This window comes from Hordeum vulgare, chromosome 1H (assembly GCF_904849725.1).
Source record: "Hordeum vulgare subsp. vulgare chromosome 1H, MorexV3_pseudomolecules_assembly, whole genome shotgun sequence".
Classification (NCBI taxonomy): domain Eukaryota; kingdom Viridiplantae; phylum Streptophyta; class Magnoliopsida; order Poales; family Poaceae; genus Hordeum; species Hordeum vulgare.
In genome coordinates, this window is record NC_058518.1 from 291881119 (window position 1) to 291898685 (window position 17567).

Consider the following 17567-nt stretch of genomic DNA (forward strand, 5'->3'; position numbering starts at 1 on the left):
CAGAAGACCCTTCGAGATAAATGTAAAAATAAGTGTAGAATTGAAGCATCGATGGCTGAGGCATTCATTACTGAGGAGGTGGCAAACTTTGTGACAACACACTACGAAGCCAAAAATCATCATTTGCATAATCCGAAGCCTCGGCACAATGATGCAGACCCTAAAAAAGGTGGGTCCAACCTCAGCCTATTCAAAGGGAAGCTCGCACCAGCCGGTGCTTCGAAACCAATAACGTTGGATGTCGAAGAATGGCGGAACATTTCGTTGTATATCTTCAACAACCTAACAGAAGTGCGGCCGTACATCGAGTGAGTTCTGGGCACATTTTCTCGTAACTTCTAATTCATTTGAACTGCTCTTATTCCCAGATATTTCAAACAGCCGTTACGTCGCCAAATTCTCGGATGGAGCGGTGATCGAAAATGATTCCGTCGAAGAGTATGAGCTTCTGTCACAGACAGGAGGCGGCTATCCCGGTTTCATCTCTTGGTTCAAACAAACGGTAATTATCAATAATGGACGATTTCATTTCTTGGTATAACTTGCGGCTAATGCAACAATCATTTCGTATTAAACTTGTAGGCTAATTCAGAGTCTATGGACGCCGAAATGAGACAAGTCACTAATGGTTTTGACTATAAGGTCCATTCATTTGAGAAATACAACATCAACGGGTATCTCTTTCGTACCTTTGGCAAAGAGCTATCTATGCCCGACCGTAAATCTACAAATTGTGGTGTATCTGCTATCGGCAAAGGTGTTATCGAGTATCATGGAAGAGTTGAAGCAATTTATGAACTTCAATTCTATGGTGAAAACCCACCGAACGTCGGAGTCTTCAAATGTTATTGGTTCCAGCCGAAGGAGACTAGAAGGACTCATGAACATATAGGACTAGTCGAAATCAATCCAAACACCCATTTAGATGTTCCCGGTGTCTATATTACAGCTCAACAGGCGACCCAAATTTTCTATCTACCGTGGGCATGGCAAACGGATAAGAATCTGGAAGGTTGGTATGTTGTTTATGAAGTGCCGCCACATGTCAGACCACCTCTCCCAAATGAACAGGATTATGAACCTCACATTAACCCAGACACATATGATGGAGAATTCTTCCAAGAAACACGTCTTTCTAAGAAATGTTTCAAGAACCACCGTGCTTCACCCAAGAACATGGAAGTAGACAGCGACGCTGAATCCGACTCCAGCCCTAAGTAGGAACCAGAAGACCTGGAACTCGTAGAGGTTACTGATGCGGATGAACTGTCAACGCTTCAACGATTAAAGGAAGGCCTTTCACAACTTCACGCCATTGAACCCGACGAGCACGTCATTCATGAAGACATGCGTGATAGTGATGATGATGATGCATTTATTGATGATGATTATTAGTTTGTAAGATTCACAAATTAAATTATATATATATATTAATCTTTATTATTCATGTACATATTATTATTTATGTCAGTTATTCAAATTTTTTATGTTGTACTAATTTCTTTTAATCTTTATCATGGCAGATCACCAGGTGTTGAAAGATGGTGGGCGCTGGTCCAGATCGCTCGACGGGTTCTTCCCAGGCGCCCGACGCGAGGGGTGGTACTTCCCTTCCACCCCTATCTCTCCGTAGAGCCTTGGCAGACAGTCTGTCGACACCACCCGTGGGTTCTTCTTCGTCGGCGGCATTGCCCACTGGGAGAGGTGTTGGTCGGGTAGGGAAGAAGGGGAAGGGTACAGGGAGAGGTGGTGGCCGCGGAAGATCCAGGAGGACTGTTGAGCCGTCCTCGCCACCACCAACTTTGTGGTCGAGGGGAGAGGTAATGTCGTCGTCGATGTAGTCATAGCCGTCGACGTCGATGTAGATGTAGCCGTCGTCGTCGATGTTGTCGATGTAGTCGTAGCCGTCGACGTCGATGTAGATGTAGCCGCCGTCGTCGATGTAGATGTAGCCATCGACGTCGTCGATGTAGTCGTCGTCGATGTAGATGTAGTCGTCGACGTCGTTGATGTAGTCGTCGATGTAGTTGTAGGTGTCGACGTCGTCGATGTAGTCGTCGTCGTGGACAGGGCGGAGGGGCGGCGCGGAGGACGGGAGGGGCGGCGGGGCTGCGCGGAGCAGGGGAGGGGTGGCGGAGTGGGGAGTGGGGAGTGGGGAGTGGGTAGTGGGGAGTGGAATGGAGAGGGGAGTGGGAGAGGGAGTGGTGGGTCCCGCGTGGTAGTGGGAGAGGGAATGGAGGGAAATATTCGTGGGGTGAGAGGGAAAAATTGGTGGGGTGGGAGGGAAAATTTTCACTAGTTTTTTGGGGTTTGGAGGCAGACTTCTTCTTTTTCTTTTTTATAAACATTATAGAAATAATGGTTAAAATCATACCGAATAGTTCAAGAAGACATCGGTACTCAAATTTATATATCTTTTCTAGTTGGCAGGTCACATGTGATGATGCGACACGAAGGTTTCCCATTTTTTTTTCATGGCCATTTCAAAATGCGGTCGAAACAGCAGGCATGACCGTTCCTACCTAGTGGTTGAATCTTGGAAACCTTTTGGTGTTTCTATGATTAAATAGATACTTGTGTACCTAGAAATGATTTTTGGAAAAAATAAAGAGCAAACTATCAGGCAGCCGCAGTTCAAATTTGACCCGCTTCTAGCTGATTCGACGTAGATTTGTCTTTTTCACGAGAGATGCATAAAAGCTTTTGACACCCAACCATTTTTTCAATTGTACATTAAATATGGCCTAGTATGTTAGAAAAATGATTTGGACCAATTTTGAAACAAATATATGGTAGGTCCTTCACAAAAAAACTCATTTCGGGCACTTGAAAAATGAAAAATGAATTTTTCATACAAGGAAGATGAAAACTTCCTTAGTCAACAGTGTTTGTCATTCCGACATGCACCATTATGCAAAATATGAGACCATTTAAACAAACTATGCCATGAATATGTCCATGAGATTGATCATGTGGCTTGAAAGCCATGAATCTTCACACATGATAGCTCATTTCTGTAAACACTTTTTAAAAATAATTGTCGTGTTACAAGTTTATTATTTTACATGGTAACTTTATCACATATGATGACATAATGCAAAGGTTTCCCATTTTTCGATTTTTTTTGAATTCCTCATGGCCGTTTCAATATGCGGTCGAAACGGCACGCATGACCGTTCCTACCTAGTGGTTGAATCTTGGAAACCTTTTGGTGTTTCTAGGATTAAGTAGATACTTCTGTACCGAGAAATGATTTTTGGAAAAAATAAAGATCAAACTATAAGGCAGCCGCAGTTCAAATTTGACCCGCTTCAAGCTGATTCGACATAGATTTGTCTTTTTCACGAGACATGGATAAATGCTTTTGACACCCAACCATTTTGTCAATTGTACATTAAATATGGCCTAGTATGTTAGGAAAATGATTTGGACCAAATTTGAAATAAATATATGGTAGGTCCTTCACAAAAAAACTCATTTCGGGCACTTGAAAAATGAAAAATGAATTTTTCATACCAGGAAGATGAAAACTTCCTTAATCAACATTGTTTGTCATTCCAACATGCACCATTATGCAAAATATGAGACCATTTCAACAAACTATGCCATGAATATGGCCATGAGATTGATCATGTGGCTTGAAAGCCATGAATCTTCACACACGATAGCTCATTTGTGTGAACACTTTTTAAAAATAATTGCCGTATTACAAGTTTATTATTTTACATGGTAACTTTATCACATATGATGACATAATGAAAAGGTTTCCCATTTTTTTGATTTTGTTTTAATTTTCCATGGCCGTTCCAAAATGCGGTCGAAACGACGGGCATGACCGTTCCTACCTAGTGGTTGAATCTTGGAAACCTTTTGGTGTTTCTATTATTAAGTAGATACTTGTTTACCTAGAAATGATTTTTGGAAAAAATAAAGAGCAAACTATAAGGCAGCCGTAGTTCAAATTTGACCCGTTCCACCTGATTCGACATAGATTTGTCTTTTTCACGAGAGATGGATAAAAGCTTTTGACACCCAACCATTTTGTTAATTGTACGTTAAATATGGTCTAGTATGTTAGAAAATTGATTTGGACCAAATTTGAAACAAATATATGGTAGGTCCTTCGCAAAAAAACTCATTTCGGACACTTGAAAATGAAAAATGAATTTTTCATACAAGGAAGATGAAAACTTCCTTAATCAACATTGTTTGTCATTCCAACATGCACCATTATGCAAAATATGAGACCATTTCAACAAACTACGCCATGAATATGGCCATGAGATTAATCATGTGGCTTGAAAGCCATGAATCTTCACACATGATAGCTCATTGTGTGAACACTTTTTAAAAATAATTGTCGTATTACAAGTTTATTATTTTACATGGTAACTTTATCACATATGATGACATAATGCAAAGGTTTCCTAGTTCTGAAAACAACAGCAACATGCAACATCTGAATTCAGTTCTCTGATGTAGATAGCAACAGCTCTCTGATGTAGTTCTCAAAATAGCTCTCAGAACAACATCTCAATTCAGTTCTGAAAACTTCAGGAACAGCAACAGTTCTGAAAACAACAACAACATGCAACATATCAATTCAGTTCTCTGATGTAGATAGCAACAGCTCTCTGATGTAGTTCTGAAAATAGCTCTGAAAACAACATCTCAATTCAGTTTAAAAAAACTTCAAGAACATCACAACCAACAGTTTGCAATATTTTGCATTACAACACAACAGTTTGAATCAGGATCACATCACAACCAACAGTTCTCACCAAAACTAAGAAAATGGCACCAAAACTACATCATTATGCCTCTCCAGCCATTTCTGAATACAACATTTTGCCTCTCCAGCCATCATGATCACCAAAACTACATCATTTTGCCTCTCCAGCCATCATGATCTTCACCACGTGCCTCTCCATCACTACAACCATCAGTCTCATGCATTTTGCTACCTGGAGAGAATTGTAGTACAAAAACTACATCAGGATCACAACAACAAAAACTATAGAGAAGGTTGATCACCAATCAAAACAAGGAACATGCAGTAATAGTTTTAGATCACCAAGGAGACAATATTTACCTTCATGTCTATTCGCTACTCATCGTCGTTGATACCAAAACCAGGAACTCTATGCCCACTTCTGTTTTCCTCATCATCACTACAATATAACAGCATAGTATGATCAGTCCTGTTTTCCTCATCCTCACTCTCATGTCCATCCGCTACCACCTTTCTTCTTTTCTTGATGCCTTCAAGTGTTGCAGCATCAATGAGCACACGTTCCCGGTCCCTACGCACTCTTCTTTGCACCGGAACTTCCATAGAGTCATCACCAGCTTGCACCAGAACATTCGTACAGTCATCATCCTGATATGTTAGGCCACTACCACCGGGGCCCTTTTCCACTTCAGTTTCAGTTTCAGTCACACTCCACAAGTGTCTGTGCTCAAAGTTTCGCACAACTCACCATTTTCCATGCAAAAGAGTGTCTGGCAGGTAAAACACCATTGTTGCTTGTGTTATTAGAATAAAGGGATCACTCTTATACCAGCACCTTGAAGTGTTGATGCTTTTGAAGTGGCCATCATCCTTGACACAAGAGTGTCTCTTCTTCTTGTTACCAAGATCAAACCAGTCACAGTGAAATAAGACAACTGAGCGATGGATGCCTCCAGTAGAGTTGTAATGCAACTCTATGATGCTTCTGAGCTGACCATAGAAGTCAATGTTCTCACGATCATGTGACCCCTCACTGACGATTCCACTATTTTGTGTCTTCCTTTTTTTCCTCGCGATCAACGGTGTGGTACCAGACACGATCAGCAATGCATGCTGAATACACTCGCACTCGCTTATCCGGTAAGCATGCGAAAGCAAATAGATCATCACTGACTTTCTTCTCCTCATGCAACTTTCCAACATGATTCTTAAACCATTTAGCAAATCCCTTGGCAACCCTTGTATCAACATTGATCTGGCTTTCTTCCTGATTTAACTATTCCTTGCATTTCCTGCAATGCCAACAAAACATGTGAATTAAAATATTAGGTTGGTGCCAACAACCCAAGCAAAAGTAAATAAATAACGAGTGCACACGATATAACGTACTCGATATATGGTATAACCTCGGCGCAATTGGTGAGCACATACCAAACCATCCTGTCATACTCATCACCAGCCTCCAAGTATCGCGAGGCTCCAAGAAAGTTCACACCATGGTTGAAAACCGAGACATCACCAATATGTGAATCAGACCGCTCTCTATTTCTGCCCGGCCGGTTCCATCTTGTTTCCACATCACCAAAGTATCTAGAGCAAAAAGTCAAGCACTCGTCAACGACATATGCTTCAGCAATCGAACCTTCAGGTCTTGCCGTGTTTCGCACATAATGCTTACAAGTAAGTAGCCTTCTTTCGATTGGGTCCATCCAACCGTATTGCACAGTGTCTCTAAGCATTGCCTCTTTTGGTAAGTGCACTGCCAAATGGACCATCACGGTGAAGAAAGATGGAGGGAAAATCTTCTCGAGCTTGCAAAGAATAATTGGGATTTCTGTTTCAAGTCTTTCCAGAACAGTTAACTTGAGTGTTTTGCAGCACAATTCTCTAAAGAATTTTCCCATCTCAGCAACCGCTTCATATATATCACTGTCCATGATTCCACGGAAGCCAGCCGGTAAAATCCTTTGGAGGAGGATGTGAAAATCCACGGAAGCTTGAATCCATGAGAAGTAACAAACTTTTCTAGGTTAGAAGCATAACCATCTGGAAATATCACCGCTCTTATGAATTCACAGAATGCTAGCTTTTGTTCTTTACTCATTGTATACCATGCTCATGGCATTTCAAATGTATCTTCAGCTTCATCATGTTGTAGATGCAAATATTCTCTTATGCCCATGTCCTCCAAATCAAGCCTAGAACTAACCGTGTCCTTTGTCTTCCCTTCAATATTCAGAAACATCCCTAGCAGATTCTCACATATGTTTTTCTCAATGTGCATTACATCGAGATTATGCCTTAATTTCAGACCAGCCTAGTATGGGAGGTCCCACAAACAAGACCTCCGGTCCCAACATTGACCTTCCGCGCGCTTTCTTTTCTTTGCAAGCTTTCCTGGTCTCACATCCTTCACCTTCTCAAGTTGCTGCTTCAGCTCTTCCTTAGTGAATTTAGCTGGCTTGTCACGGGTTTCATTCTCACCATTAAAATCTTTTCTTCTTCTCCAGCGATGGTTTCGGGGAAGAAAGCGGTGGTGCCCAATATAGCAGATCTTGCTCCTTATTCTCTTTGAGCAAGGGTCTTTGTCACAATGGACACATGCCTGATAACCCGTTGTGATCCTCCCAAACAGAGTGTGCAGTGCCGGGAAATCATGGATGGACCATATGACTGCAGCACGTAGATTGAACTTTTCTTCCGGACTAGAGGCATCGTATGTACGTACACCAGTCCAGAGATGGAGCAGTTCTTCTACGAGGGGCTCCATAAAGACATCAAAATACTTTCCTGGAGACTCAGGACCCGGGATAAGCAGTGAAATCATGAAGTTGGGTTGATCCATGCATGCCCATGGTGGCAGGTTGTACGGCACCACAAAAACGGGCCACATGCTATAAGACGTGTTCATGTTCCCAAACAGATTAAAGCCATCTGTGGTAATGCCGAGTTTATATTCCTTGGATCTGCAGAAAAATCTCCATGTTCACTGTCAAATTTTTTCCATGCCTCTCCGTCCGCTGGATGGCTCAGATCATTGTCCACAGGGTGCCGCTGAAGCTTGTGCCATTGTACCTCCAACGATGATTTCTTCGAGATAAACATCTGCTGCAGCCTTGGTATCAATGGAAAGTGCCTCAGTACCTTCTCTGGTATTGACTTCTTGCCATCAGCATCTTTCCACCTTGAGGCATTGCATTTTGGATAGTTGTCATGCTTCGCAAAATCCTTCCGAAACAAGACACAGTTATTTGGGCTACCATGTATTGAAACATAACCTAGCCCAGCCTACGGATTATGCTCAACGCTTCATCATAAGACCTGGGAACACAGCTATCAGGGAATTGCAAGGTCAAAAGGCGAAGTATTGCGTTGAATGCAGCATTGCTAATCCGGTAGAAAGACTTGATGTGGAGTAACTTCACGATGAAGGTAAATCTTGAAAATTTACCCCCTTCATGAGCTGCGCGCTTAGCCTCCTCCAACACCTCAGCAAACATCGACTTCTGCCCATCAGCACGATCTTCAGCATCATACAGATCCTTCAATAGGTCAGGAATCCTATCATCTTCATGCCCATCCTCTTCATCCAAACCAGCATTCTCTCGCAAAATATTTTCCGTAAAATTAATGCCAGCATCACCACCACCCATCATATGAGGGGCCCGTGTATCAGATTCAATACGTTGAGGTTGTCCGGCTAAAGGTTCTCCATGATATATCCATCTATCATATGTGTTGGTCATCCCATTAAGAACAAGATGATCTTCCACTACTCCTTGAGCTTTTCTCGAACGGGTGAGGCAATTACAGCATGGGCAAACAATGACAGTATCCTTGGAAAAATTTCCCGAACAAATTGCATGAATTCATCAACTCCTTTCATATGTTCTTTCGAAAACCTTCTAACTCCTTTTCTAATCCAGCTTCTGTCCGGCGGTAGCAGCGAGTCCCCCATGCTCGGCGGTGAGTCCCTCATGCTCGGCGGCGGCGAGTCCCCCATGTGTGGGGAGGTCGCTGTCCGAGGCGAGCGGCACCACCAGCACTACCAGTGGGCGAGGTGGTTGAGGCGAGCGGCACCACCACTGGCCGGGCGGCGACATCGTGGCCGAGGCGTGGCCGAGGTGGCCGTGGCGTCGGCACCACCACCACTGCCGATGGGTGAGGTGGCCGTGGCGTCAGCACCACCACCGCTGGTCACCGCCCCCGTCGATTGCCGCCGCCCCGTCCCCGTCGGTCGCTGCCGCCCCCGAGATCTAGATTTGCTCGTCGGAAATTGGCTAAGTGTTGGCCAAGTGTTGGCCGTCCCAGTTGCCAATGATACGAGAGACCCGTGATTTAAGATAATATACCACCAAATACCGATACCTGAGCAACAGTCCCTCTCTAGCCCAGCGGTAGCAAACACTTAGCGGAAACGCTCGGTCGTGGGTTCGAGTCCCACGGGAATTAAGCGAGGCTCGCGCATGTTTTTTCGCCCCCTCACCTGCCTGTCAAATGGGTCCTGCCTGAGTGACAAGTAAGCGAGGCTGCTGAGGTGGCTGCGTAACCAGCCTAGTGCATTCGAACTATTTAGTAACGACCATTCATATTGGTCATTATCACCTAGAAATAAGGCAGTGCCAGGTGGTGTCCGCTTTATGACCTTTTCCAGTAAGCAAGTGATGACCTTTCTGATGAAAATGGTCGTTGGTTTTTGGGGCTAGGACCCCTCCAGACAGCTTACGACCAAATGATGTCAAATGGTCATAGATATATGACCATTCCTTCCAGCGTCACTAACAAAAGGTCGTTAGTTGACATATTTCTTGTAGTGATCTTGAAGGGCTTGATGATGTCGCGATAGATCATGCAGTGATCCCGTGACCAAACATACTAGATGTTCTTGATCTGAGCCTTGTCTTCAAGATAGTGATTGTGGGTGCGGAATACCAGAAAATCCCTAGCGGGCATAGTGCGAATGTTGATCCCTTTGTTCTTGGTAGCAGGCTTGTTGAAGGACCTCTTCTGGGGATTCATACTGGAGGTGGCGGAACCCTCTGGAGCCTCTGAAGAGCGATACTGCTTGGGTTGGGTGCTACGTGCGGGATTCGAGTGGCGAGCACCACCTGTGACACACAAGACACACACCCAAAAAGAGCGACAGGAGGAGTCAAGGCAATGGTCAAAAGAATCATAAGAATAAACACACATTTCCAAACACAAAGAAAAATATCCTCCTGGCGGTAGTACCGCTGGGGTCCTGGCGGTAGTACCGCTACCCCTGGCGATAGTACTGCTGGGGTCCTGTCGGTAGTACCGCTACCCCTGGCGGTAGTATGGCTTGGGTCCTAGAGGTAGTACCGCCAGGGTGGCGGTAGTACTGCTAGGGAGTTGACTTTCAGATCTGAATATAAAGAAACCCACAAGAACAGCTAGATTTGATTCAAGAGGTCCACGGCTACTGCATAAACCCACTACAAGAAACACCATAGCCCTAACACATGGGGACCTCAAGAACATCTAGATGGAGACACGCCTAGTCAAAGGTATTCAAGTTTTTAGATCTAATCCAAGGGAAGTATGATAGGAAGTACTTGATCTAAAACATGGAGAACTAGGGCATGTCAAAATAAATGCAAGGAATCATAGAAACTAAACTCCCTTAGTATATCTCCTTCGTTCCATCCAAAAACTAAGCACAAATCATAGCCATGGATCCAAATCACCAAGCTCCTAACCCTAGAACAAGAAAACACCAACCAAGAGAATAAAGTGAGGAGCTTTACCGGCGTCCATGGCACTTGACGGAGGAAGGAGGAGAAGAGCAAACCCTCCAACTCAAGGGAGAGAAGGGGCTCCGCAGAGAGAGATCCAAATGGGAGAGTTCGGAGTAGAGGAAGGAAGAGCCACGAGGAAGAAGAAACAGGGCAAGAAAAATGGGCTCCCCCTCCTTTATATAGCCCAAGGGGTACAGGCCCAGCGGTAGTACCACCGAGGTCCTAGCGGCAGTACCGTTGTCCTGGCGGTAGTACCGCTCCCCCTGGCAGTAGTACCGCTGGGGTCCTAGCGGTAGTACCGCTCCCCCTAGCGGTAGTACCGCTCCCCCTTTGAGACAACCCTAAAAAGCCCTAGTCAAGTCGTGATAGGCTGGGGTCCTGGCGGTAGTACCGCCGGGGTCCTGGCGGTAGTACCGCCGGGGTCCTGGCGGTAGTACCGCCGGGGTCCTGGCGGTAGTACCGCTCAAAATGGCGTAACGAGACATAGGATTTCATGGAAATGACATGGGCAACGACTAGTCAGTGTAATAACAAGATAACACCAACAAAGGTATGACACCGCGAGGAATTATCCTTGGGTTCATGACCAAAGCTCGTCTTTGAAGCACTAGTGCCATTTAGTAATGGCCAAAGTGAAAGACTTGACCGATTTGTGCATAATGGGGGAGGGAAAGTTCATTGAGAGAACAACACTCCCCCTATGTCCATGCCTACATCTAGAACAGGATGTAATGCATAGTGAGGTGCAAATTGCCTTGTTTCAATCCACATTACTTGAATCAATGATATTTAGCTCATGCTTAACTCCCGGAACCTTGCTTCATCTAGGGGCTTAGTGAAAATATCTACAAGTTGCTCTTCAGTGTTGATGAAGTGAACCTCAATATCACCTTGCTTGATATTTTCACGAATGAAGTGATGACGAATATCAATATGCTTGGTCTTGCTATGTTGCACCAGATTGAGGGAAATCTTGATAGCACTTTGATTGTCACATAGAAGAGGCACTTTGTCTCAAGTGACACCGTAATCCTTTAAAGTTTGCCTCGTCCATAGCAACTGTACACAACAACTTGCAGCTGCCACATACTCAGCTTCGGTGGATGATAGTGAGACACAATTCTGCTTCTTTGAAGACCAACTTACGAGTGAGCGACCAAGGAATTGGCATCCTCCAGAAGTTAACTTCCTCTCCACACAATCTTCGGCCCAATCTGAGTCAGAATAGCCCACTAGGTTGAAGTTTTCTCCTTTGGGATACCATAGACCAAAGTTTGGGGTATGAGCCAAATATCGAAAGATTCGCTTAACAGCCATAAAATGACTTTCTTTTGGTGCGGATTGAAACCGTGCACAAATCCCTACACTCAACATAATATCTAGTCTAGATGCACAAAGGTAAAGGAGGGATCCAATCATGGAGCGATATACCTTTTGATCCACTGCTTTACCATTGGGATCACTGTCAAGCTTGCATGTTGTTGCCATGGGGAACTTGACCGGCTTGACATCCTCTAGCTCGAACCTCTTGAGCATGTCTTGAGTGTACTTGGCTTGTTTGATGAAGGTCCCTTCTAAGCCTTGTTTAATCTCGAATCCGAGGAAGAACTTCAACTCACCCATCATAGACATCTCAAATTTCTCAGTCATTAGTGCAGCAAATTCTTCATTGAAAGAAACGTTAGGAGAACCAAAAATGATATCATCAACATATAGTTGGCATATGAACAAATCCCCTTTAACCCTCTTCGTAAAAAGAGTGGGATCTATCTTCCCAATTTCAAACCCACAATCTTGTAACAACTCAGTAAGGTACTCATACCACACACGTGGGGCTTGTTTAAGGCCCTAGAGTGCCTTATTAAGTTTGTACACATGATTGGGGAGCTTGGGATGTTTGAATCCCGGGGATTGTTTGACATAGACCAACTCATTTAAAGGACCATTAAGGAAAGCACTTTTCACATCCATTTGTTGTAATCTGAAATTATGATGAGAAGCAAATGCAAGCAGCATGCGAATAGATTCTAGCCGAGCAACAGGGGCAAAGGTTTCATCATAGTCGATACCCTCGACTTGGGAGTAGCCTTGAGCCACGAATCTTGCCTTGTTTCGAATCACAATCCCATTGGCATCTTGCTTGTTTTTGAAAATCCATTTGGTCCCGATGACAATATGTTCCTCCTTTGGTCTTGGCACTAAATCCCACACTTGATTACGCTCGAAGTTGTTGAGTTCTTCATGCATGGCCATAAGCCAATCCTCATCATCGAGCGCTTCCTGTACCTGTTGAGGTTCACAATACGAAACAAACGCGTGATGCTCACAATAATTCCAAATCTGTTGACGAGTGGGTACTCCCCTTTTTAAACTGCCAAGCACATTCTTCATAAGATGTGACTTGACTCTTAGCTTGTTCGCAATCTTGGCTGCATGATGCTCCAAGAGTTCTACATTGGATAACTGGGGAGCATCGACTTGAGTACTTTGCTTGCCCTTGCATTTTGAACCTCCCTTGGCACCAGTAACCCTTTTTGGCGCTGCAGAAGGGAATTGAGAGACAGCATCCTGATGAACTTGATTTTCGACTTGAGCAGGTTCACTGGTTTGTCCTTGTACTTGTGGTTGTTCTTGATCTTGATCTTGTGCTTCTATTTGGTCTGGATCTTGTAGTTGCACTTGATCTTGATCTTGAGCAGGTTCAGAACCTTGGGTAAGCGCTTGTACATCATGGGACACATCACCATCTTTGGGCAATTGATCTTGTCCTTGAGCTTGCTCAACTGGTTGAGGGTCTTCTCTTTGTTCATCGGAAGCGTGTGGGGCTTGTGAGGATGATGGCTCCACTTGAGTAGAGCATTGTCCTTCTCCTTCGGCCACAAGGGGTTCCATAATGAGGAGTATTTGACCAATCCCCATTCTTCTTATGGCTTGGGGAGGAATTTCATCACCTACATCACGAAAACCACTTTGCTCCACTTGGGAGCCATTATTTTCATCAAACTCCATGTTACATGTCTCCTCAATGAGCCCAGTGGACTTGCTGAGGACACGGTAAGCATGAGAGTTTGTAGCATAACCAACAAAGATGCCCTCTTGTGCTCTAGAATCAAATTTAGCTAAACGTGCACCTTTCTTGAGAATGAAACACTTACAACCGAATACCCGACACTAATTGAGATTGGGTTTGTTTCCGGTGAGAATCTCATATGGGGTCTTGTTCAAGCCTTTGCGGATATAGAGCCTATTGGATGCATGACATGCTGTGTTGATGGCTTCTGCCCAAAATTTATATGGAGATTTGAATTCTGCCATTATTGTTCTTGCAGCATCCATCAATGTCCGGTTCTTCCTTTCCGCCACACCATTTTGTTGAGGGGTATATGGTGCTGAATATTGATGTTTTATTTACTCATCACCTAGAAACTCATCCAAGGTGTAGTTCTTGAACTCGGTGCAGTTGTCACTTCTAATCATCAAAATCTTTGCTTCATGTTGACGTTGAGCTTCATTAGCAAAGTTGATGACAGTTTGTTGAGTCTCACTCTTCCTCTTGAAGAAATATACCCAGGTGTATCTTGAGTAGTCATCAACAATCACCAAGCAGTACTTTCTGCCTCCAAGACTGTCAAATGATGGAGGACTGAAAAGATCCATATGGAGAAGCTCCAACGGCCTCTTAGTGTAAATGAGAGTCGTTGGACGATGAGCAGTTTCATGAATCTTTCCTTCAATGCAGGCACTGCACGCACGATCTGTGGCAAAACTCACATTCGTTAGTCCACGAATATGGTCCCGTTTGAGGAGACTTTGCAAAGATCTCATATTGACATGAGCTAGTCGGCGATGCCAAAGCCAGCCCGCATCAACTTTAGCCATTAGACAAGTTGCAGTCTTAGTGGGTCGCTTTGAAAAGTTCACCACATAGAGACCATTTTCGACATATCCAACATAGGCTACTTTAAGAGTCTTTCTCCACAAAAGGACCACAGTATCAAGATTAAAGAATGTGGAAAAACCCATAATTGCAAGTTGACGAACCGAAAGTAAATTGTAAGCAAGGGACTCAACAAGCATGACCTTCTCAATAGATAACTCTTGAGAGATGACCACCTTACCAAATCCCAATACCTTTGACGATGATGCATCGGCGAATTGGACATGGGTGGGCATAGATGGAGAAGGATGCACATCCACCACTAAGTCCTTGCTTCCGGTCATATGATCTGTTGCTCCACTATCGAGCAACCATGACACCCCACCGGAAGCAAACTCCTGCAATAGATCAAGGCTTGGTTTTAGGTACCCATTTTTGAATAGGTCCTTTAATTTTAGAGACAAGGGTCTTAGGAACCCAAATAGCCCATTCAATGGACTCATAGTAAGATCCAACAAATCTGGCATAAACATGCCCATCGCTAGCACGACATAAAACATAGGAAGGATTGAGTTTGTCGGCTGTGTTGGTATGAATGGTTTTGCCCTTCTTGGCGCTACCATCGTCCACCGTGTTCCTGTTCACCTCCTGAGTCCCTTCGCCCTCTTTGACAAAGATGTCCATGAGGGTAGGGGGTCATTTGTTCCTGTTCTTCCTTTTTCTTTTTGACTTGGATGTATGTCCAAGTCCCTCCTTTCCTACCACACCCTTTTGATTGCTCAAGAGGTCTTTCAGGTTCTTCTCGCCTTGGATGCATGACACAAGGCCCTTCTCAAGTTTCTCCTTCAACTTGGCATTTTCCTCCACAAGGTGTACATGCTCACAACTAGGGTTAGTTGTACAAGCATTATCAATTAAAACGAAAGGAGGACACGTAGAGATTTCCTTGGTAAGCTTTGCTTGGAGTTGATCATGAGACTCTTTCAGGGCGAAATGAGCACCTTTCAAGACCTTGTGAGCCTTGTCAAGTTTGTCAAACTCCACTTTGAGTCTGTCATGGCCAACCCCAAGAGCATCCTTTTCAGACTTAAGCATACGAGTAAGAACAGTAGCATGATCTAGTTCCTTTTGCAATTTAGCGCAGTCATCGTTGTATGACTCCTCAAGAGCCAAACGACGACTGCGCTCCTTTTCTAGTGCAATAGATAGTTCAGCAATCTCATCGGCATAGTCACGACTATGTCCTTGAAGCTCAGAGATGGTCTCCTCATGAGACTCGATGAGGTCATTAGCCTCACCTAGTTGTTCCAAGAGAGCAACAAAGTGCTTCTTGGGTTCTCCCTTGATTGTGCACAGAAATTTGTCAAGACCATGCTCATTAAGTTCCACAACATCACTATCATCAACACAATTCAATAATGAAGGAGCAGTAGTGATGTTGGTCTTAATGATGGGGGTTACCTGATCGATACCTTTAGCCATGAGGCACTTGGCGATGTGGTTCTCGTTGGGGGCGTTGAAGAGAGACACATTCTTGGCAGAAGGGGTGGCAAAGGCAAAAGTTGCAGTTGCCATCATATCGTCATCGTCATCATCATCGGAGGGGTACTCTTCAAGTGCCACCATACCCTTTGGGTGGGGTTTCTTCACAAAGTTGTTCTTGTTAGGGAATGACTTGGTTTTGTCTTTGCGAATGAGCTTGCCCCCGTTGTCTTCCCTCTTCTCATAGGGACATTCTGCCATGAAGTGACTCACATTACCACAGTTATAGCATGTCCTCACTCGTTGCTTGCATTTTAACCCACTTGAGTTGTTCTTGGTGAAGTTGGGTCTTGAGTTCCTCTTGTTGCCCCAGAATTTCCTTGATGCAAGAGCCATGTGCTCGTGATAAGCATACTTAGTGTCTTCAGGGAAGCTCTCCTCTTCCTCATCCTCTTCTTCTTCTTCAGAAGCAGCTTTTGCCTTTAAAGCAAGGTTAGGTGAAGCTGTCTTTGAACGAACTCGAGCAAGTGCATTGTCAGCTGTCTCGTTCATGATTGACATTGCAATGAATTCATCCAACACCTCACTAGAAGACAAGGAGTGGAAATCTGGTCGTTGGCGAATGACTGATGACATGGCTTTGTTGAAAGGCATGATGGCCTTGAGAAACTTGCGCTTCACCCATGTATCATCCACATCCTTGCTCCCATGATCCTTGAGAGCCACAGCAATAGCAGTCACCCTTCGATAGAGATCACGAGGGTCCTCATCTTCCTTCATCACAAACTCATCGGCCTTATCAAGTACCACTTCATAGTTGGACCGTTGAATGCTTGAGCTTCCCTTGTACAACACCATAATGTGCTCCCAACAGTCCTTAGCCAGAGTGAAGGGGCACAAGTGAGGAAGATCTTCACGAGGTACTGCAGATTGAAGAATAAACAATGCGGAGTGATTATATTGAGTGTCTGCTTCTTCTCTTCGAGTGAGGTTGCTTGGGTCATGGGGATAGTACCCTTCTCGATGATTCTCCATAAGTTCGTTGAGCTGTGATTCAAATGAGACTTAATAGAAAATACCCAGTTAGCAAAATCACCCTTTACAAGATTAGGAGGAGGACCAACAGGGTTAAGACGTGGTGTGGGAACAGGTCCTCCATAGACCATGAGAGGTGGAACTAAGGCATAGGTTCCATTCCCATCATTTTCGAGAGGAGGAGAAGGTTGCATACCTTTATCCATTTCCTTAGAGGAATTGGCCTCCGAATCTGTGTTGGCGGGTTTAACCACCAATGCCGGTTCGGGAGAACCTTTAATTCCCTCAATTAACTCTTTAAGCATGGTCTTGACTTCGTTCGTCAAGGACATCTTGAGGGCGGCCATAGCCGTATTCAAGTCGTCCCTTGTGACTGAAGTCAAGTCCATGGCCTCGGGTTGCCCACGGGGAACTCCCTCATCATCTTCCATACTCTTTGGGTGGTGAAACCCTTAATAAAGAGATGTGGCTCTGATACCAATTGAAAGGATCGATATGCTTGACTAGAGGGGGGGTGAATAGGCAACGACCACTTTTTAATTCATCTTAGGAAGTTAGGGTTAGCAACATAAAGGTTCTCTAAAATGACAACAAGGAAGTGAACCTATATGATGCTACCAACTATAAGTACTAAGGCAAGCAAGAGATAGACAATAACAAATGCATACACAATGTAAAGGTT